A 22811-nucleotide genomic window follows, 5' to 3' on the forward strand; every position below is an offset into this window, starting at 1 on the left:
GTTTTGTGGTTACTTAATTAGGTCCTTGTGAGAGCAAGGGCAGCCTCGCACATCCCCACCTCTTACTTGGCTAACCAAAGGTAGTGTTATAATTCCATGTGAACCTAAGAGGATTCACATTGGTTGAACCACTAGTTTAGGAAACCTTAGGTCAAACAGTAGGTCGTGTGTTTGAATTTCTTGCATTTTTGTTAAAATTTAAAAATTCAAATTTGAATTTAAATTTCAAGAATTTAAGTTTCAAAATCTAAATTTGAATTTAAATTTCAAATTTCAAATAAAAAATATAAAAAAGTTAAATAAAAGAAAGAGAAATAAAAAAATTAAAAATTCAAATTTGAGTTTAAATTACAGAATTTAAATTTCAAAATCTAAATTTGAAATTAAAATTCAAAATTTAAATTTCAAATTTCAAAAAAAACAAGAAAAAGGATGGTAAAAACAAAATAAGACAAAATGAATTCAATGACCGGAGTTTGTGGAATGGAAAACTACTTCCAACCTGAGCCATGGATAGATTGGATCCATGTGTCTCAATAATTGGATAGGATTAATGGGATGGCCCAAAGACTTGATCAAGCCCTTGCATTTCGTCAACAAAGTGGCCCATACCCAAACTTGTCATCCTATCAAACATGTTCCATCTGTGCAAGCCCAACCCATCATGTTAGCCAGTGTCATGTGGCGAGCCAATGTCAACCAACCATTCCAGACCAAGTACATGCGGCCAACAGATTTTTCCAACCCAATGCTAACCCGTTCTTTCGCCCATATAACCATGGGTGGGAAACTCAGCCCAACTTCACTTATAGGGCCCAAGTCCAAGAAACCACCCTGCCATGCACTCCCAGTGGTCTGAAGCCCAGACTCACTGTGAGTATAATGATTACCCTGGGACTCAACTAGCTCAACCATGTTAGACCTACACACATCCCAATAGCAATATCATCATCCATCTAACTCCATGGCCCAGTAATTTCAGAGGCCACAAGTGCAGAGCCAATTCCATCAAATGGACCCTAGGAATCAACCGGCTCAATCTTATCAGACCTATCCACAACCTCCTCAAACCCGTATAGTAGATGATCAATTCATGTTGCTTCAACAGCTGATCCTAAAACAATAACAATCCATCAATAGATTAGAGAGGCAAATAGGACAGATAGCCGAAGCCAAGGCGAGGAGAAAAGTAGGGCAACTACCGAGTCAACCGATTGTGAATCCTAGAAATCAGCCACCGGGTTTTCCTCCACAAAAGATTCAACCACCTCCTAACAACCCTAAGGAGTAGGAGGATTTTAGAGGACTCGCGTGAGAAAAAGAGAGTTAGTGAAGAAGAAAAGGAGCAAGAAGACCATAAGATGGGGGAAAGAAAAAGGAAAGGAAAACTTAGAAAAAGAGCCTATAGTGAACCAACCTATAGTTCCCTTTCCAATTGCACTCACAGTTGGGCCGATGCGAAAGAAGAAAGAGACTCACAATGAGGAGATCAGGGAATTATTCAAACAAGTCCATATTAACATCCCTCTCCTCAATGTGACCTAACATGTCTCAGCCTATGCCAAGTTTCTGAAAGAGTTGTACACTCAATAGAGGGAGCCACAATCAGCCCCACAAAAAGTAATGCTCTCAACAGATGTTAGTACGGTCCTCCTGAACCAACTTCCCTAAAAAATGAAAGGCCCAGATGATCCTCTCAAAAGATGTGTCATCTTTGGAATCACTCTCGGTTGGGCCCTATTGGATCTTGGGGCCATTATAAATCTACTTTCATCCATTACTTATGACAGGTTTAGGATCAACAAGTTAAAATCTACCCCGGTAATTCTGTAACATTGATCAGTCAGTCAAAACTCCTCAATGTATTATTGAGGACATCATTGTCAAGGTAGAGGGTTGTCACTTCCCAGTGGATTTTATCATCCTATACACGACCCCAACCGAAGAGCTGAACCTTAACCCAATAATCATAGGATGTCCATTTCTAGCAATGGCCAATGCAAACATCAACTGTAAATCGGTTGAAATGGACATTTCATTTAGGGGGCAAAAAGTTCAATTAAATGTTTTTAGTGCCTCTAAGTATCCAAACCTAGGGGAAGATGAATGCAACGTGGATGTAGTAGATGATCTTTTAGATGCCCTATCTACCCCTTGGTTAGCCCAATCTGAGCCCTGTATATGTGAGGAAGAAAGCAAGTCTGGGAGTGTAGATGAGAGAAGTGCGTGAATGTGTCCAGCTAAAGACATTAATCTTAGCGACGGTTGGGAGGCAATCCAACGTAGTTTCCAGTTGTCTGTAGGATTAGAGTTTTTGTTTCTTTTCTTGATTCAAGATCAACTGGCAGACCTTGAACCCCTCAGAAAAACCCTCTTGATTTTTCCCTTTGGCCCAAGTCCTTTTTGCATCAGTCTAGTCATGCCATTGGGGACAATGGCATTTAAGTTGGGGGTGAGGAAAGAGAGAGAAAAAATGAAAAAAGAATTGATCAAGAAACTAAGCCTTTAAATATGTAGAATTAAAATTTCACTAAAAAGTTTAAATATTTTTTTCCATTAAAAGAGATTCCCAAACAGAAAAAGTTGAGGAAACTGAAAAAAGAATATTGAATTTTATAAAAATTGGTAGCAAGTGATAAGAGTCAAAATTGGTCTTATTTGAATATTGTCAAAACCGTTTAGAAATTTGAAAATACTCTCAAGTTTTCCCCTGACAGGATAAGAAGAAAATGATTGAGAAATTAGACAAAAATTCTTCAAGTTGTTAGAGACTATGGACTACCCTAATTAAAAAAATGAAAAAGAGAGAGACAAAGAGAGAATAAAAGGTCAATGGACACCCTAACTGTTTCTCGCTGCCTCGATCTGATCGAAGGGTTTTAATTTATCTCCCTAATTGTTTCTCAACTTCTTGTTTGAACTGTTTAAACTTTTCAAATGATTCAAACTTATGTCTCATTAGGTACACGTAACCATACTGATAATAGTCATCGGTAATGGTTATGAAATAAACGTGTTGATTACATGTCTTAACATTCAGGGGACCACATACATCAGTACGTATCAGGTCAACTGTGCCTATAGATCTTTCAGGCTTACTGTTAAATGGCTACTTCATCATCTTACCCTGAAAGCAAGGTTCACAGGTTGGAAAATCTTCTATAGTTAGAAAATCCAAAGGACCATCCTTTACCAACCTTGTGATACGATCTATGCTAATGTGGCCAAGTCAGTAAAGGCACAGGCACGTGGGACTTACTGTATCATGAGTCCTCTTCTAGGGGATTATTTCCGATGTAGTTTCAGTAATGTTGGTTTCTAGAGAATGATGGAGAACATAGAGACCATTCTCAAGCTCTCCGTATGCAAGCAATTTGTTATTCCGTTTAATAGTAATAACATTAGTAAATAAAATAGAATAACCATCCAAACACAATTTTGACACAAAAATCAAATTTCTTCTTAAAATAGGTACGAAAAGACAATCTTTAAGTACAATTGTTCCTTCTCTGAAAACTAGTTTTACAGTTCTTATGGTTATAGGTGTAATTGTTACAGAAGTCCCCAAGTAGAGAGTTACTTCTTCGTCACTCAGCTTTCTGCTTATCTTGAACCCCTACAGTGAGTTACACACACGAGTTGAAGCCTCGGAGTCAATACACCAGGAAGCAAAAGTGACCAACAAATTGGTCTCTATGATAAATTATTCGAAATTACCTTGCTTCTTAGTCTCTAGATATTGATGACAATTCCTCTTTCAATGGTCGGTCTATTTGCAAAAGTGACATGCATCTAATGCCTTGTCCTTCTTCTGCTTTTTCGGTTTGCTAGTCTTCTTTTGAGGCTTTTTCTTTGTCCTCCTCTTCTTCTTACCCAAATTACCATGTTCAACAAGCATGGCTATTGGTTTATCCTTCTTTATCAGTTCTTCAGCCCTCTACAATATATTGTTGAGTTCTTGAAGTCTAACATTTAACTTATTCATGTTGTAGTTCATGATAAACTGATTGGATGAGGGATGCAAGGAATTTAGGACGACATCAACCTTGGTGACATGATCTAGCCCTGACCCAAGTGCCTTTAGTTCATTGATGTAACCCATCATCTTAAGACAATGGTCATGAATCATCTGACTCTCGGTCATTTTAGCGGTCATGAACAACTTCAAGACCTTCTGACGATAGAACGATTCTGTTCTTCATACATGGTCCTCAAACTATCCAGGATATCCTTGGATACTTCAATCTAATCGAAATGTCTCTGTATCGGATTGTCAAGGGAGACTATGATGTAGCACCAGGCAAGAGAATTCTTATCTTCCCATTCTTGATACTCTTTCCTACGTGCCTTAGAAGCTCTATTACTCAGACGATCTAGAGCAGGGTTCTTAGCAACCTTGTCCAATTTCTCAAACGTCAACACCAACATAAGGTTACGGTACCAGTCAACATAATTTGGGCACTTAAGTTTGTTATCGTCTAACAACTTGGCGAATTGTCAATTTTTCATTTATGATAAAAGGCAAGGCAAATTATTAGTCAACAACCTAAATTGATTCATGTTAACCACATAGATATGGTTTTTAATCTATGTTCCATTTCCATTTATTTATCTCTGAGATTTCCCTCCTATCTCAGTGATGGAGACTACAAAATGTCTCTGGAAATATGGAAAACCACATACAGTGCAAGGAGCCAACTGTTTCAGCTGCATAACTCCACCACCTATGAATAATCATATCCACTCATCTCATGAGTTTTCTTTTTGGCCTCTATCAGATAAAGTTCATTGCCATTTTCATGTGAATCTCCGTATCACATGCACTTATATTTTCATGAATGAACGAATAATTACGCCCTAGTTTTATTTAGGTCAAACCAAAGTGGCTCCCATTGACTTTCTCATAGCCAGATTTAAATGGGCCCTAAATGGCTACAGTTCCGCATGGTTCCTCTTGAGGATGAAGCTGATGTGGGGACATTAATCAAGGAGATCATCCAATGATCTTATGAATACCGTGGCAATGATGTGACATTAATCAAGGAGATCATCCAATGATCTTATGGACACCATGGCAATGATGTGCATTCAGCCATGGTGTGTGAAAGAGCCACTACCGAATTAACATGGACCAAGTGCTTATAGCCCATGTATGTAGTACATCACACATCTAGACATCACATGCATGAAACAAATTGATCCAATCAATTAAAACCCATAATATTACCAATTAATATTATCTAGGTATATGGGTTGAACTACAAAGAGCATTTCAGCCCAATAGCTTTTATGTTGTATTGGTCTTATTTGTTTTAATAAATTAAAACCGGGTTTTACAGATGTGCGCTGATAACCCTGCATTTTGATGCCTTAAGGGCATTAATTCAGTGGTATTTTCGACCCTATAGTAGTTAAAATGCACATTTTTCCCAGTTAAAATCAATTATATGACCTCTGAGGGTCTCTATGCAAATTATGTAGACAACTGAGAATTTTCATGGCTGAAATGTAGTTTTTGCCATTCCCAATTGCATTCTCTTGTTCGGATCTAAGTATATATTAATTTTTCACTTGTTTCCCTGTGGATACGACCCGTTCTCACCCATTTACTATGTTAGTAGTATTTTTAGAAATGGAATAAAATTATAAATGTTTAAACTGGTGTTTCAAAGTGTTTAATGACGCGCTTCCAAACACACCAAGTTTTTTGCACCGTTGCCGAGGAAGCACAGAGAAAATTTTTTATTTACTTTTTCCGGATCTGTTTCATTATTTTTTTGTTCTTTTTTGTTTGATTATTTTATCCATTATCTCAGTTTAATTCTTGCTTCTCTTTGATTTTGTAGGACGGAATAGTGAAAGGTGGGGTACTAGAGCCTTGCAGGACTGCGAGAGAAAAGAGAAGAGAAGAGAAATTGGATTGCACTTTAGGTGTAGTTTCCCCATTTTATTTTTAATTTTTGAAAACCTTTTTTTTCTGGTATAATAGTGATTTTTGAATTTTTTTAATTAATTTTTTTCTCTATATCCGATTTTTTTAGTATTATTTTTCTTCCATTTTGTTTCTAGATCTATTCTTCTTTATTTATTTTAATTTCTTGTTCAATTTTTTGCTTTATTAGGGTTGTGTTTTTCTTTTATTTCTGAACTAAAAAAAAATTGTTTATTTTATTTTATTTTATTTCTTGCAGCATAATTTTCTTTGGTTTATTTTATTTCATTTTATTTTCGGTTTAAATTTAGATTCATTTTTTTCTTTTATTTCAGATAAAAAACAATAAAAAACAAATAAAAGAAATAAAAAAGTTCATTTATTTTATTTTATTTATTTTTGCAGCGTATTTTTCTTTCGTTAATTTTATTTTTGTATTAATTTTTAGATTTGTGTTTTTCTTTTACTAAAAAACGAAAAAACAAATAAAATAAAAAAATCAGCATATATTTTATTTTGTTTATTTTATTTTCGGTTTATTTTTTTTACATTTGTATTTTTTCTTTTATTTTATCTATTTTTTGCATAATTTTCTTTTTGATCATTTTATTTTCAGTTTAATTTTTAGATATTGCAATTAGTTTCTTAGGATTTATTTTTGGTAGTTGTTAATTCTGTTTAGCACAATTAATTGTTGTTTTATTTTCTGTATGCAATTGTTATTTTTTGCTTTATTTAATTTTCTTTTAGTTGTTTAATTGAATAATTAATTGCTAAATACGAAATTGTTGAAATTTTCGAATTTGAGTTTAAATTTCAAATCTGAATTTAAATTTTAATTTTAATTCGAATTTGAATTTGAATTTCAAATTTCAAAATTTAAATTTTAAATTTTCGAATTTAAAAAAATTGAAAAGTAATAAAAAATAAAAAAAAAGTTAAAAATTTTAAAAAATCAAATTTAAATTTTTGGAATTTCAATCTCCATATCTGAATTTGAATTTAAACTCCCAAAAGTTTAAATTTTGAATTAAAAAAATAAATAAATAATGAATATTTCTCTTGCATTTTCATTCCATTATTTAGGGTTTGATATTTTAGAGCATGCATCATATAGGTTTATTTAATTTCTGAAATTATTTTGTTAGTTGTGAACGTGCTAGGTTTCTTATTATTTTAATTGTTTCTCTTGCTTAGTTTATTTTATTCTTTTATGTTATATTGTTGAATTGCATTTTAGAAATAATTGTTCATGCATTGTAATTAGTTGCATTCATTTTGTTTGATTGTTTTTGTTTCGTTAATCCATTTAAGGACACCCAACTTAAATAAGATAAGGTGGGGATTTTGTCACTCTTCCTTGGCCCAAAAACTGCCACCATTCACATGTGGTTCACCTTGACCCTAATTTGAAATTTGGAGAGAAAGATCCTTTAGGGAAGCCTCACATTTGGTTCAAATGTGTGTTGAATTTTAGAAGAGCTGGAAATTATTTTCCATAACCGGCAGTTGGTGTCTAAGGAAAGAGGTTAAACGGCTAAGCCTAAGTGGGTTTTGTGGTTACTTAATTAGGTCCTTGCGAGAGCAAGGGGAGCCTCCCACATCTCCACCTCTTACCTGGCTAATCAAAGGAAGCGGTGTAATTCCAAGTGAACCTAAAAGGATTCATATTGGTTGAACCACTAGTTTAGGAAACTCTAGATCAACCCCTAGGTCATGTGGTTGATTTGTTTGCATATAAAAAAAGAGGAAAAAAATTAAAACTCCAACTTGAATTTAGATTTTAGGAATTTAAATTTCAAAATATGAATTTGAATTTAAATTTTGAATTAAAAAAATTAAAAAATCAAATTTGAGTTTAAATTTCAGAATTTAAATTGCAAGATCTAAATTTGAAATTAAAAATCAAATTTTAAATTTCAAATTCCAAAAAAAAGAAGAAAAAGGGGGTTAAAATAAAATGAAATCAATGGCTGGAGTTTGTGGAATGAGAAATTACTTCCAACCTAAGCCACAAATAGATTAGAACTACGTGTCTCGACAACTAGACAAGATTAATGGTATGGCCCAAAGATTTGACGAAGTCATTGCACGTCGTCAACAAAGTGGCCCATACCCAACCTTGTCAACATATCCATCATATTCCATCTATGCAAGCCCAGCCCATCATGTCAGCCAGTGCCCTGTAGTGGGCCCATGCCAACCAGTTATTCCAAACCAAGTACATGCGACCAATAGATTTTTCTAACCTAATGCTAACCCATTCTCTAGTCCATATAACATTGGGTGGAAAAATCAGCCCAACTTCAATTATAGGGCCCAAGTCCAAGAAAACCCCCTACCAGATACACTTTCAATGGTCGAAAGCCCAGACTCATTGGGAGTACAATGATTACCCTAGGAATCAAACGGCTCAATCATGTCAAAACTATACACAGTCCCAACAGCAATACCACCCATATAACTCAATGGCCCAAAATTTTCAGAGGACACAAGTACAGAGTTCATTCCAGCAGGTGTACCCTAGGAACCAACCGGTTCAATCGTATCAAGCTTACCCACAACCTCCTCAAACTCGTACCATCGATGACCAATTCATGAAGCTGCAGCAGCTGATCCTAAATCAGTAGTAGTCCATCAATGGATTAGAAAGCCGAATAGGACAGCTAGCCGAAGCCAAGAAGAGGAGAGGAGTAGGGTAATTACCAAGTTAACCAGTTGTGAGTCCTAGAAATCAGCCACCGGGTTTTCCTCCACAACAAGTTCAACCACTTCCTAAGAACCCTCAACCTTAAAATACCAAGGCTATTACAACCTTAAGGAGTGGAATGATTTTAAAGAACCCGTGTGAGAAAAAGAGAGTTAGTGAAAAGGAGCAAGAAAACCCTAAGTTAGGGGGAGAAGAAGAAGGAAAGAAAACATTAGAAGAAGAGCCCATAGTGAACCAACCTGTAGTCACCTTTCCAACTGCACTTACAGTCGGGCCTGTGCTAAAGAAGAAAAAGACCCGCAACGAGGAGAGCAAGGAAGTTTATATTAACTTCCCTCTCCTCAGCGCGATCCAACATATCCCGGCCTATGCCAAGTTCTTAAAAGAACTATGTACTCATGATGGAGCCACGATCGGCCCCACAAAAAATGATGCTCTCAACAGATGTTAGTGCAGTTCTCCTAAACCAATCTCACCGAAAAATGAAAGATCCCAATGCTCCTCTCATAAGTTGTGTCATCTATGGAATCACCTTCGATCGGGTTCTATTGGATCTTGGGGTCAATATAAATATGCTTCCATCCATTTATGATAGGTTCAGAATTGGCGAGTTAAAACCTACCCGGTAATTCTACAACTCGCTGATTAGTCAGTCAAGACTCCTCGAAGTGTTATTGAGGATGTCATTGTCAAGGTAGAGGGTTGTCACTTCCCAATGCATTTCATCATCCCAGACATGACCCTAACCAAGGAATTGAACCACATCCGGATAATCTTAAGATGTTTGTTTCTAGCAATGGTCGTTACAAATATCAACTATAAAATGGGAAAAATGGGCATTTCATTAGGGGAGCAGAAAGTCTGGTTAAACATTTTTAGTGCCTCTAAGTATCCAAACCTAGGGGAAGATAAGTGCAAGGTGGATATAGTGGATGATCTTTTAGATGGCCTGCCTACCCCGTAGTTAGCCCAATCTGAACCCTATCTATTGGAAGATGAAAGTGAGTCGGGGATTATAAATTGGAACAGTGCAAGAATGTGTCTGGCTAAAGACGTTAAACCTAGCACTGGTTAGGAAGCAACCCAACATAGTTTTCAATTGATTTTTGTCTATAGTGTTAGAATTATTGCTTCTTTTCTTTATTCGAGACCATGTGGCAAACCTTGAACCCCTCAAGAAAACCCAACTCATTGATTCCTTTGGCCCAAATCATCTTTGCATCATTCTAGTCATGCCATTAGGGATAATGGCATTTAAGTTGGGGGTAAGGAAAGAGAGAGAGAGAGAGAGAGAGAGAGAGAGAGAGAGAAATGAAAAATTTTGTGAAGCTAAGCCTTTAAAGATGGAGAATTAAAATTTTACTAAAATTTTTAAAATTTCCATTAAAAGAGATTCCTAAACAGAAAAAGTTAAGGAAACTGATAAAAGAATATTGAATTCTATAAAAATTGGTAGCAAGTGATAGGAGTAAAAATTCGCCTTGTTTGAATATTGTCGAACCCATTTGGAAATTAAAAAATACTCCCAAGTTTGCCCCTGTCAAGATAGGAAGAGAAAGATTGAGAAATTAGACAAAATTCTTCAAATTGTTAAGAGACAGTGGACTACCCTAAACAAAGTTGCAAAAAAAAAGAGGGGATGAAAGGTCAATGGATACCTTAGACTTAGTAACCGGGTCTCTTCACCTAAGTCAATTGTCAAGAATCGCGTCGAACAGTGAAAGGTAACAATAAAAATAAGTTCAGGGGTAGAAATCCATTGTTAGAAATAATAAGAAGATAAGAAGAATACCTATTTGATTTTAAAATCAATCTCATCTTATCAAGACAGTTTGCAAATGAAAGGGTAAATAATATTTTTTAAGCCAAGACAGTTTTACTGCCTAAAGCCCAATACCGATCTTTACAAAGTTTGAGAATGCTGGAATCGGGATGCTTGACTAATTCTGTCAAGGAGAATCTTGAGATGGAAAAGATCTATATACTCAGTGTAATTTTAAGGCTGCATTGCTAAGGGACTAGCAATGGTTAAGTTGGGGTGTGATAACCCTGCATTTTGATGTCTTAAGGACATCAATTCAAGGGTATTTTTGGCCTTAAAGTAGTCAAAGTGCACCATTTTCCTACTTAAAATCAATTATGTGACCTCTGAGGGTCTCTATGCAAATTATGTAGAAAACTGGGAAGCTTTCATGGCTGAAATGTAGTTTTTGCCTTTTTGGGAAACTGGTGTAAAGTCCAGCTAAGAGAGGGGGTGCTTTTTGTAAAGAACTGAGAACAGGAGGGCGCCTCATATCTACTAAACCCAGTTGGCGCCCATCCTATTGTATAACCATGCTCCCTTCTCATTTGCAAATCCTAGGGAGCCTTTTTAACCTAATCTTTTCCTCCTTAGCTAACCCTAGCTACTCCAAATGTGAAATCTCCATCATCCACTCCTAATCTTCACCATCTATTTTAGGGCTCTCCTTTGTAGCTTCTAAACCCTAGGGTGCCACCTATTCTGCTAATCCTCACCATTCAGCTCTTCACCATTAAATCTCAGCCACTCCCTCCATCCTATATGCCAACCATTCAATCTAAGGCACCACATATTCTTTTAACCTTAACCCTTTAACCCTAGATGTTCTAATCTACACACTCCATTTGTGGGCGCCCAAATCTCAGTCATACATAATATTGGGTACCCTCTCCTTCCATTTTCAGCCACAGGATCACCCCAAAACCATCTTAGTCATCCATTAGAAACCCTAGGGCATCTCTAACTTTGCTAAATCCCAGCTGCCGCCCCCCATCTTTCTCCCTATTTCCAGTTGTGTCCACCCTTCTCTATAAAAAGGGTCCCAGGGGCCTTGTAGAAGGGGTTGGTCAATTCACCCAATTAACAAGGCTAAGGTTTCTTGAGGAGTTCAAGGGTTGTAGAAGGGGAGGATGCCCAGATCTTGTCAGGAGGGGTTCTTACAAGCTATTCAACCATTCTACAACTATCACCATTTGATCTAATCAACAATTCTTTTCTTTTCTTTATTTTCTTTTCTATTATGTTTATTTCTGCAAACTTTTAGATTTAATTTTTTTTTCGTTTCTCTGTTGTATAGATCTGAAATCGTTCAGTTCAAGGCTAAGATGTCTCGAGGGGTTCGAGGGCTGTAGAAAGGACAGATGTCTGGTTCTTGTCAAGAGGGGTTTCCACAAGCTATCTAGCCGATCTGCAACTACTGCCACTGGATCCGGATTCTGGATCATTTTTTATTTATTTCTTTTATTTCCTTTGTTGATTCCCATACTTTATTAAATTCTAATTTTTATTTATTGTCTTGTTTAAATTTGAAACATTTAATTTCAGCAATAATAGATTTTATTTTTGTATTTTCTAACATTTCCAATTGCATTCTCTTGTCCGGATCTAAGTATATATTAATTTTTCACTTGCTTCCCTATAGATACGACCCATTCTCACCCATTTACTACGTTAGTAGTTGTTTGAGAAACGGAATAAAATTATAAATGTTTAAACTGGTGTTCCAAAGTGTTTAATGGCACGTTTTTGGACACACCATGGGTTGAATTGCATCTTGCAATTAGCTATCAAACCCTTGGCCCATATATAGAATTTCAGGACTGTTAACAGCCCTAATCGAACCACAGACTCGGTCCAACCAGTTTGGTCTAATCTGTGTCGAATAGGTCTAGGGTTTCATGTTAAATTCAAGATCCAATTCTTAAAACATGATCTGAAATTAAAAACTGATACATGACAATCAAGAATCAGTAAACAATAGCAAGAGGGTTGTTTGTAAGGTTGCAACCCTACAAAACAAAAATTAGTTCACATTTGCAGATTCCAAAAATACAAATTGCAGATTGTCGAACCCAAATCTGCAAAATTCCTCCTCCACGCTTCTAGCAGTTTCTTTTGACGAAAATAAAAGAAAAAACCTAATTTCTCTATTAATTACATCAGAATCAAATTCCTATATATTTTGTCTAGAAAATAAAAAAATAATTATTATTTATAGACCTAGAATGAATAGAATAAAGAAGTAGATGCGTAGATTCATAGTGCCTAAAGAAATTTGATCTCCACCACACGAACAACCCAAATTTCAAGAAATATAAATAGAACAGTTCTAAATATATTACAGAAAATAAATAATTTAAATTCAAATCAATTGCCCATAGTTGAGAACCGAATTCTCAGAGAAAACCTAATCTGCACAAATCGGGTAGAACCCTGAAGGGATGGGAGATCCATCATATGAATGGCCAAACCCTACAGGAAGGTTGGGCGAAATTTCAAAAATTTCTCTCTCTCCCATTTGGGAATCGCATTCCCGATTTTAGAAAACTGCATTTTCAAGGATCATTCTTGAAATAAAACCAGACCAGATCTGAACCAAAGGAAGGGAGATCCAAATCTGACTCTTAAATAGATAAGACTTATCTTATCCTTCAGCTAATCCTAATCAGATCTTGCCCCTTTTAATTAACTAACTTAAGCTCAGTTCAAATTAGGCCTTAAGCCCATTAAGCTTACGTGCTCACTTACTCCTTAACCTGCTACCCAGTTGGCTCTCTTTGTATGGCGTGGGATCCTAACACTGATCTAAACATCAGCCACATGGGTTCAACCCAGCCTCTGTTACAAGGCATGGCCGAATTCACTATAGGAGACAATGAACCCCTAAGTCCATCACCATGGTCTCTTATTTACACTAAAGGTTCCTAGATCCAACCACCGCATGAAAACCAAAGAACTATGGGAAGATGCAAGATTAGCCCATCAGGTATTACCCTCAATGGTCTTACACTTAACCTCTCAGCCCTTAATGATCAAACACTGCCCAATAAGAGAGGACATCTCCTTCAGCTGCAAGGTATAGTGCAGCACTCTCTACTCACATGGATCCAGGGAATTAAAACCTTTTGCAAACCAATTTGAAACCATAATATATAAGTATATCTCTATATAAATATATTTTGAAAAACCAAATTTCAAACACATTTGAAATCCACTGTCGGTAGTTTTAGGTTTCCAACAGAGAGAGTACATTTCCCTGATCATTCACTTTGTCCGACAAAGTAGCTGATCCTATCACTATGATTACCCACTCAAGTGAATTCTCGGACTGTCCCAACATACCCAGGTTTTGATCCCCTCGAAGGATCTCATTATGGCACATCAAAAACAGCCCAATCTGACATGTAGTGCAGTATCATAATCGAGTCTAGGGGTCAGGTGTAGCATTCCAATTTTGCCCATCTATCTCCAAGGTCCAGGGCAATACTGAAATTTGGTCCGATTCAGGGATTCAAGAAAACTCACATTTCATGTACCTCATGTCTCACCCTGGTAGCTGAGACAAGCCACCCCAACCAACTTGGCGGCACATCAGTATCAACCTTGGCAGGATAAATCTCCCTAGATCTATCCAACGGCTGTAAAGATTCTAAACTAACGCGAGTCTCATAAGTGTCTAGTTTAAGAGTATTACACAGAAACATACCATAATAACATGAATCAATTATGCATTTTATTCATTTACAATAAATGACAATAAGTACATCAATATGATTGGAGCTAAGGGCATACACTGTCTAACAACCACCCCTCCTCTTTCTCTCTAATCCAAATTGTGTCCATCCTTCTCTATAAAAAGGAATCAAGGGCTCTTGAGAAAGGGTTGGATTCTGCCCCCAGGTAAGATGGAAGGCTGATATTTAGAAGTTCAAGGGTAGAAGAAGAGAAGAACGCCCAAGCAAAAGGATGGGATCCTGCTTGCAGTTCGCCTAAGCCACTACTACCACCTCTGGATTCGGATCCCAACCATTAGTCTGAGATTTAATTTCTATTCTTTCATTTCTAGTTTCGTTTTTTTCCTTTATGCAATTTACTTTCATTTAGTTTATTTTTGTTTTCTTTTTTGCAAATCTGGAATTCAGCTAGGTAAGACAGAAGACCTAGCTCAAGAAGTTCAAGGATCAAAGGAGAGATCCGGATACTGCTACTTCTAATCGGATTACAGACTTTTTATTCTGTTCCTTTTATTTATTTATTTCTGTTATTTTTTTATTTTTCTGCACTTTTCACTTCCAGCACTGTTCAAATTTTCTTTTAATTAATTTCAGTTTAATTAATTAAATTTTGTGTTTTTCCAACTCTATTGTGTTCTCTTTCCCAGATTTAAGTAAATAACGATTTTTTCCTTGCTCCCTGTGGATATGACCCATTCTCACCATTTACTGCATTTGAAATTGTTTGAGAATCGGAAAAAAAATTATAAATATTAAAACTGGTGTTCCGAAGTGGTTAACGGCATGCTTCCGGTTACACCAACCTGCAAGAAGAACACTTGGAGAACTGACGTGGGGGAGAGGAGGGTGGGGCGACAATGGAAGTTGAGAAACAAGAGAGAAGGAAGAGAATGAAAATATGTGTTCATCAAATGCCATGTGATGGGGGATATAAACCCGACAAGAGGAAAGATCCAGACATCAATACCCCTTATGACATGAGTTGTAACCAAAGAACAGACATTGGGAGGAACGAAACTCAAGTTTGTTGTGGTTGTAGGGTCGTAACCATGGATAGAAGAGACACCCAAAGGACTGGAGATGGATGTAGTCAGGGGTGTAGCCAAATAGACATCCAAAGGGAGACTTGCGTGTAGGCATGTTAAATGGCCGGGTTAAATGGTAAACCTAGCTTGACCTGACCCTATAAGGTTGGGTTAGGATCAATATATTTGGCTTTAGGGTTGGGTTAGGGTTTTGATTATTCAACCCAAGTCGGGTTTGATTTTTGGTTGACCCATCCACCAGGTCACGATACCTTGCATATATACAAAGTATTCTTGTAACTTTTTTACTTCTAACTCTATAGCTTTAAATTTTAAGATTTATTTACATGTTGGTTTTTATTTATTTTTTCTTTTTTTAAATGAGAAAAGTGACATCTTAGATTCTATAAAACAATTTCCTAACATAAATTAATGAATTTTAGGTCTTCAATACATGTCAAAAAAATACAATTGAAATGGTACATGTCAAGTCGGGTCGGTATCAGGTTAAACCCTATAGGGTCGGGTTGGGTTTGGAAATCAAGTGTTTTAAGATGGGTTTGTTCGGCTTCGGGTTGAGGCAGTATAGGGTCGGGTTATGATGGAGGCAAACCCGTGCCAAACCCAATCCGTTGACATCCTTACTTGTGTGACTTAGAAAAGAGGGGCATGTGATTGATGAGGTAGACGACTGTTTGAAATGCTTCAACCTAGAACTTGAGAGACATGGTTTCATGAGCAAGAAGGAAAAGACTAATTTTAACCACGTGAAGGTATTTGCGCTCTACTACAGCATTTTGTTTTGTTCCAGTGTGTGAGAGCATGAGAATTGATGGGAGATGGCATGATTAGATAGATAAGTAGAGAAGGGAGTACTAGAAAATTCACCACCACCATCAAAGGAAAAGTATTTAATTTATTCTCAAACAGAGTTTCTACCTTCGTCTTAAAAGATATGATGAATATATCAATGAAGTCAAACTAGGGTGCCCATATCATTGCTAAAACCCATATCAATGGGTTTAGGATCACCCCAAAACCATCCTAACCCTCCATTAGAAAACCTAGGGTGCCCATATCATTGCTAAAACCCAGCTGCCGCCCCCCTCTTTCTCTCTAATCACAGTTGTGTCCACCCTTCTCTATAAAAAGGACCCAAGAGCTCCTGAGAAAGGGATGGATTCTTCCCCCAGGTAAGACGGAAGGCTAATCTTGAGAAGTTCAAGGGTAGAGGAAGAGGAGGACACCCAGGCAAGAGGAGGGGTTCCTACTTACAGTTCGCCAAAGCCACTACTGCCACCTCTAGATTTGAATCCCAACCATTAGCTTTAGTTTTAACTTTTGTTCTTTCATTTCCAGTTTCATTTCTTTCTTTCTGCAATTCTCTTTCATCCAGTTTAATTTTTGTTTACTTCTCTGCAGACCTGGAATTCAGCCAGGTAAGATGGAAGGCCTAGCTCAAGAAGTTCGAGAGTCGAAGGAGAGATCCGGAGACTACTACCTCTGATCGGATTACATATTCTTTATTTCATTTCTTTCGTATATTTATTTCTGTATTTATTTATCTTTCTACACTTTTAATTTTCATCAATGTTCAAATTCTATTTTATTCCAGTTTAATTAATTAATTTATGTATTTCTGCAACTCCTAATTGTGTTTTCTTTCCCAGATCTCAGTAAATAACGATTTTTCCCTCGCTTCCTTGTGGATACGACCCGTTCTCACCCTTTTACTGTGTTTGTAATTGTTTGAGAATCAGAAAAGTTTACAAATAATTAAATTTGTTCCGAAGTGTTTAACAATACGCTTTTGGACACATCAAGTTTTTGGCACCGTTGTCGGGGGAGCAACAGAGAAAATTTTTTATTTGCTTTATCCGGATTTGTTTCATCATTTTTTATTTTTGTTTGATTACTTAATCTATAATCTTATTTTAATTCTTGCTTCTTTTTGATTTTGTAGAAGGAAATAGTGAAAGGTGGGGTATCAAAGCATTGCGGTATAGAGGGAGAGAAGAGAAGAGAAGAATTAATTGGATTGTGTTTCAGGTGTAGTCGTCCCATTTCACTTTTATTTTTTATTTTTATTTTTGAACTCTTTTTTTAGTAGAATAGTAATTTTCAAATTTTTTTATTAATTTTTTAGATCTGATTTATATTTTTTAGTGTTATTTCTCTTTCATTTTGTTTCTAGATCTATTTTGTCTTTATTTTAATTCCTTGTTCAAATTTCTGTTTTCTTAGGTTTTTTTTAATTACAGATAAAAAATTTTGTTTATTTTATTTTATTTTTTACTGCCACATAATTTTCTTTTACTTATTTTATTTTTGGTTTAATTTTTAGAATACCAATTTTCTTGTTATAATTTATTTTAATAGTTGTTAACCTTTTTAGCATAATTATTTCTTTTATTTTTTGTTTGTTATAATTAATTGTTACCTTATTTAATTTCCTTTTATGTTATTTAATTGAATAATTAATCGTTAAATAGGAAATTGTTTAAATTTTCAAATTTGAGTTTAAATTTTAATTTTAATTCGAATTTGAATTTGAATTCAAAATTGAATTTAAATTTCAAATTTCGAATTTCAAATAAACAAAAAATAAAAAAGTATTAATATTTTTAAAGTTTTTCATTTGCATTCCAACATTTAGGGTTTGATATTCTAGAGCATGCATCATATAGGTTTATTTAATTGCTGAAATTATTTTGTTAGTTGTGAATGTGTCAGGTTTTCTTTTTATTCTAATTGTTCCTTTTTCTTAGTTAGGTTGCTTTATTATTTTATGTTACATTGCTGAATTGCACTTTAGAAATAATTGTTCATGTATTGTAATTAGTTGCATTTGTTGTGTTTATTTTGTCTTTTCGTTAATCCATTTTAAGGTTATCCAACTTAAATAAGATAAGGTGGGGATTTCATCACCCTTCCTTGGCCCAAAAATCACCACCCTTTGTATGTGATTCACCCTAACTCTAATTTAAAATTTGGATAGCAAGATCCTTTAGGGAGCCTCACACTTGCTTCAAAGGTGTGCTGAATTTTAGGGAAGCTTGCAATTACTTTCCATAATAGGCGGTTGGTGTCTAAGGAAAGAGGTTAAACGACTACACCTAAGTGGGTTTTGTGGTTACTTAATTAGGTCCTTGCGAGAGCAAGGGGAGCCTCCTACATCCCCACCTGTTACCTGGCTAACTAGAGGAAGTGGTGTAATTCCAAGTAAACCTAACAGGATTCACATTGGTTAAACCACTAGTTTAGGAAACCTTAGGTCAGTTCATAGGTTGTGTGTGTGAATTGCTTGTATTTTTTAATTTTAAAATTTCAAATTTGAATTTAAATTTTAAAATCAGAATTTGAATTTAAATTTCAAGCATTTAAATTTAAAATTTCAAAAAAAAGAAGAAAATTTTTTTAAAAATTAAAATTTTAAATTTGAATTTAAATTTCAGGAAATTAAGTTTCAAAATCTAAATTTGAATTTAAATTTCAAATTTAAAAATAAATAAATAAATAGAAAATCATATATATAAGAAAATTAAATTTGAGTTTAAATTGTAGAATTTGAATTTCAAAATCTAAATTTAAAATTAAAATTCAAAACTGAAATTTCAAATTTCAAAATAAAAAGAAGAAAAAGGGGGTTAAAACAAAATAAAATGAATTCAATGGCTGGAGTTTGTGGAATGATAAACTACTTCCAACCTAAGCCACAAATTGATTGGAACCATGTGTCTCGACAACTAGACAAGATTAATGGGATGGCCAACAAAATTGACCAAGTCATTGCATATCGTCAACAAAGTGGCCCATACCGAACCTTATCATTCTATCCATCATGTTCCATCTGTGCAAGCCCGGGCCATCATGTTAACCAGTGCCTTATGGCGGGCCCATGTCAACCAGTCATTTCAGACCAAGTACATGTGGCCAACAGATTTTTCCAACCCAATGCTAATCCATTCTTTCACTCATATAACCCTGGGTGGGAAAATCAGCCCAACTTCACTTACAGGGCCCAAGTCCAAGAAACCCCCTTGCCAAATGTGCACTCCCAATGGTCTGAAGCCCAGACTCACTGGGTGTACAATGATTATCCTGGGACTCAATTGGCTCAACCATGTCAAACCTACACACAGTCCCAACAGTATCATCATCCATCTAACTCCATGGCCCAGCAATTTCATAGGCCACAAGTACATAACCAATTCCAGCAGTTGTACCCTAGGAATTAACCAGCTCAAACTTATCAGGCTCACCCACAACCTCCTCAAGCCTATACAGTCGATGACCAATTCATGCAGCTTCATCCGTTGATCCTAAATCAGTAGCAGTTCATCGATAGATTAGAGAGCCAAATAGGATAACTAGTTGAAACTAAGAAGATGAGAGAAGTAGAGCAACTACCAAGTCAATAAGTTGTGAATCCTAGAAATCAGCCACCGGGTTTTCCTCCACAACAAATTCAACCACCTCCTAAGAACCCTCAGCCTAAAAATACCAAGACTATTACAACCTTAAGGAGTGGAAGGATTTTAGAGGACCTGTGTGAGAAAAAGAAAATTAGTGGAAAGGAGTAAGAAGACCCTAAGTTGGGGGGAGAAGAAGAAGGAAAGGAAACTTTAGAAGATGAGCTTTTAGTGAACCAACTTTTGGTCTCCTTTCCAACTGCACTCATAATCAGGCCATTGCGAAAGAAGAAAGAGACTCACAACGAGGAGAGCAGGAAGTCCATATTAACTTCCCTCTCCTCGATGCGGTCCAACATATCCCGACCTATGCCAAGTTCTTGAAAAAGCTGTGTACTCAAATGATGGAGCTACGATCAGCCCCACAAAAAGTGATGCTCTCGGCAGATGTTAGTGCGACTCTCCTAAACCAACTTTCCCATAAAATGAAAGACCCTAGTGCTCCTCTCATAAGTTGTATCATCTCTAGAATCACCTTCGATCGGGCTTTATTGGATCTTAGGGCCAGTATAAATCTGCTTCTGTCCGTTTATGACAGATTCAGGATCGGCAAGTTAAAACCGACCCTGGTAATTCTGCAACTCGCTAATTGGTCAATCAAGACTCCCCGAAGTGTTATTAAGGACGTCATTGTCAAGGTAGAGGGTTGTTACTTCCTAGTGGATTTTATCATCCTAGACATATTAGAAGGAAGAGCAAATGCAAAGGAGACTTGATTAAGCAATTGATGGGAGAGAAAAGGGAGTCATGGCTTCAAAGTCGCGGGATGGGTGGCCAAGACAATTATGCCAAACTTCAGTGGACTGCTTATAAGAGACATGCATTGTTGAAGGGAAGGTGATGGAGGTTGGAGGTGAGCCCTCCACGATGAAATATCGCACCCATTATTTCGTCCTTAACCACAAAACTAGATTCATCAAAGATAAAATAGCAATTATTATCTATAGAAAAAGTTGAGAAACAAAAAGCAAATTGGTAGTGGGTTGTGGACAATGGAGAATGTTTGACAAGTGTAGTGAGGTGTTAGGTGCATTCAGAGAGTGTAAGATTGAGAAACCAATGTGCTTCATACCTAGGCCATTGCCATTGCCATTTCCAACCGTGACTTCACCAGTGCCTCTATAACTAGTGGGGTGAGAGATGTCACCAAGGTTTGGCAGGCGTTATGTGGTGTGAGGCTCTTGTATCTGAATACCATGTGATCATCTGTAGGATCTTGCGTTGCGGCTATCATAGCTTTGAGCTTCTCAGGTGGTTTCTTGCTTGCCTTGATATGACAAGTTCAACCTGTGAAAGCAATCTATTGCTTTATGGCCTTATTTGTTGCAAATTTGACAAATGGGCCTATTTCCATTATTAGATGATTGAGGTGCAAAGATTTGGCCATGACCAGATCAAGTTAGTAAATGAGGCTCCATTGTTTGGTCTTAGGTTGGTCCAACTCTTGTGATCGCCATCATGGACTAGTAATGATTGCATGCTGGTGGAATTCCCATGAGAAAAATTGTTGGGGTCGATTGAACTTGTTGGTAATAAGGGCTTAAGTAGGTTTAGTAATTTCCAACTGAGACATCTCTTCACAAATAAGCAAATAAGCAAAGTCGTGTAGTTATTTGGATTTACTCGTGATCTGCTATGAATGGTTGATAAAAACACTATATAGGATGAGGGTGTTAGAGAATAAAACCTATTCAAAGACCTCACTTAACGGCTTAAGCTTTTAGGTTGAATCGTTCTTTGAGATGGTATCAGAGTTACTTTGACCAAGTGGTTTAGTGTTCAATTCTCATCACCCCAGTTATAATTAATTAAGTTTCAGCACAAGGTATGGGTGGTCGAACCCTCCCTCTCAGGCTTCTTCATTCTCTAAAAACCACAACCACCGGACTCTTCCTTTTTTTCTGCTAAGACAGTCCCAACTCCCTCTTCCTCTCCTCTTCCAAAAATCGAACTCTCCCCTCACTCATCTCTTCTCCCCCACACCCAACAACCAAATCTGAGCCTCATCCTTCTCTCCACTACCAAACTCCTCCATTTCCCCCCAACTATTCTCCCTTTCTTCTTTCTTTGGACTTTTACCACTGAAATCTCTCTTTCTCTCTAGACTCCCTCTTCCCTTCCATCTTCTCCATCCATTTTGGCCAGCTATCACAACAAGAAAATAGAGGAACGAAAAGAAAAGAAACCTCTCACCTGGATCGTATTAGAAGGAAGAAGGGAGAAAGAAGAAGATTATAAGAAGAAGAAAGAAAAGAGGAAACTCAGCTCAAGTTTGCAATCCACCTTCCCAACAAGATCAACATATCTTCTTATTTCGCCCCATCAAATAGGAAACATGTAGCCTTAGCCTCTCCATCGAAATATCATTCCTAACATCCCCAATATCTTAAAGGAAAATCTACAAAGAAGGTAAAACTTCTAACCGAATTCATAGTTGTTTGTTTCTTCTTTTTTTATCTTCCTCTTTCTTTTCTTAATGGTCTAGAATAGTTGAAATCATTCATTATTTCCCACCCCACTGGCTGCTCCTTTTTTAGTTATTCTATCCAAGAAGATGTGCAAGCCAAATATATGAAGACCGCCATGATACTTGCTGGTCTATGTTTAGTATCGACTAGTATGTTTAGCTGAATGCATCTTGGTAGTTTCACAACTGAGTAGTATATGTTTGATGCCCTCTCTTTGCTATCCCTTAAGTTCTTTTGGATTATTTTGAAGGTTTTTCCTTAGATTTATATGTACTTAGGTTGTGTAGTTTTAATCTAAATGTTTGGCATGGAGATTAGTTTTTGTTTATTTTTATTTACTTATTTTTTTTTTTTTTGTTCTATTAATGCTTGTTTAGTTTAAACCTTATGTTCTTTGGGTGATTGGCAATCCTTGTCCATTGTTAAGAGTCATTCATGGGAAATGACCTTCTTGAGGCTTAATCCCCCTCCCCTCAAGTAAGAACGTGGTAGGCTTTGGATAAAGAAGGAAAGGCTGTGTATACAGCTGTCCCTTTGCTCCTCTAAGAGCTTCTCATGCCCTCATGCCCGGAAAGAGGGAGAAGAGGAGATGAAGCCTCATGAGAGAGTATCCCCTTCATGGTAGGACTTTCATTAGACTGAGAGAAGCCCTTAAGTTTGTTTTAGTTT

The sequence above is a fragment of the Nelumbo lutea genome, chromosome 1 (assembly GCF_056320005.1).
Source record: "Nelumbo lutea isolate HS-2025 chromosome 1, American lotus-T2T, whole genome shotgun sequence".
NCBI classification, from domain to species: domain Eukaryota; kingdom Viridiplantae; phylum Streptophyta; class Magnoliopsida; order Proteales; family Nelumbonaceae; genus Nelumbo; species Nelumbo lutea.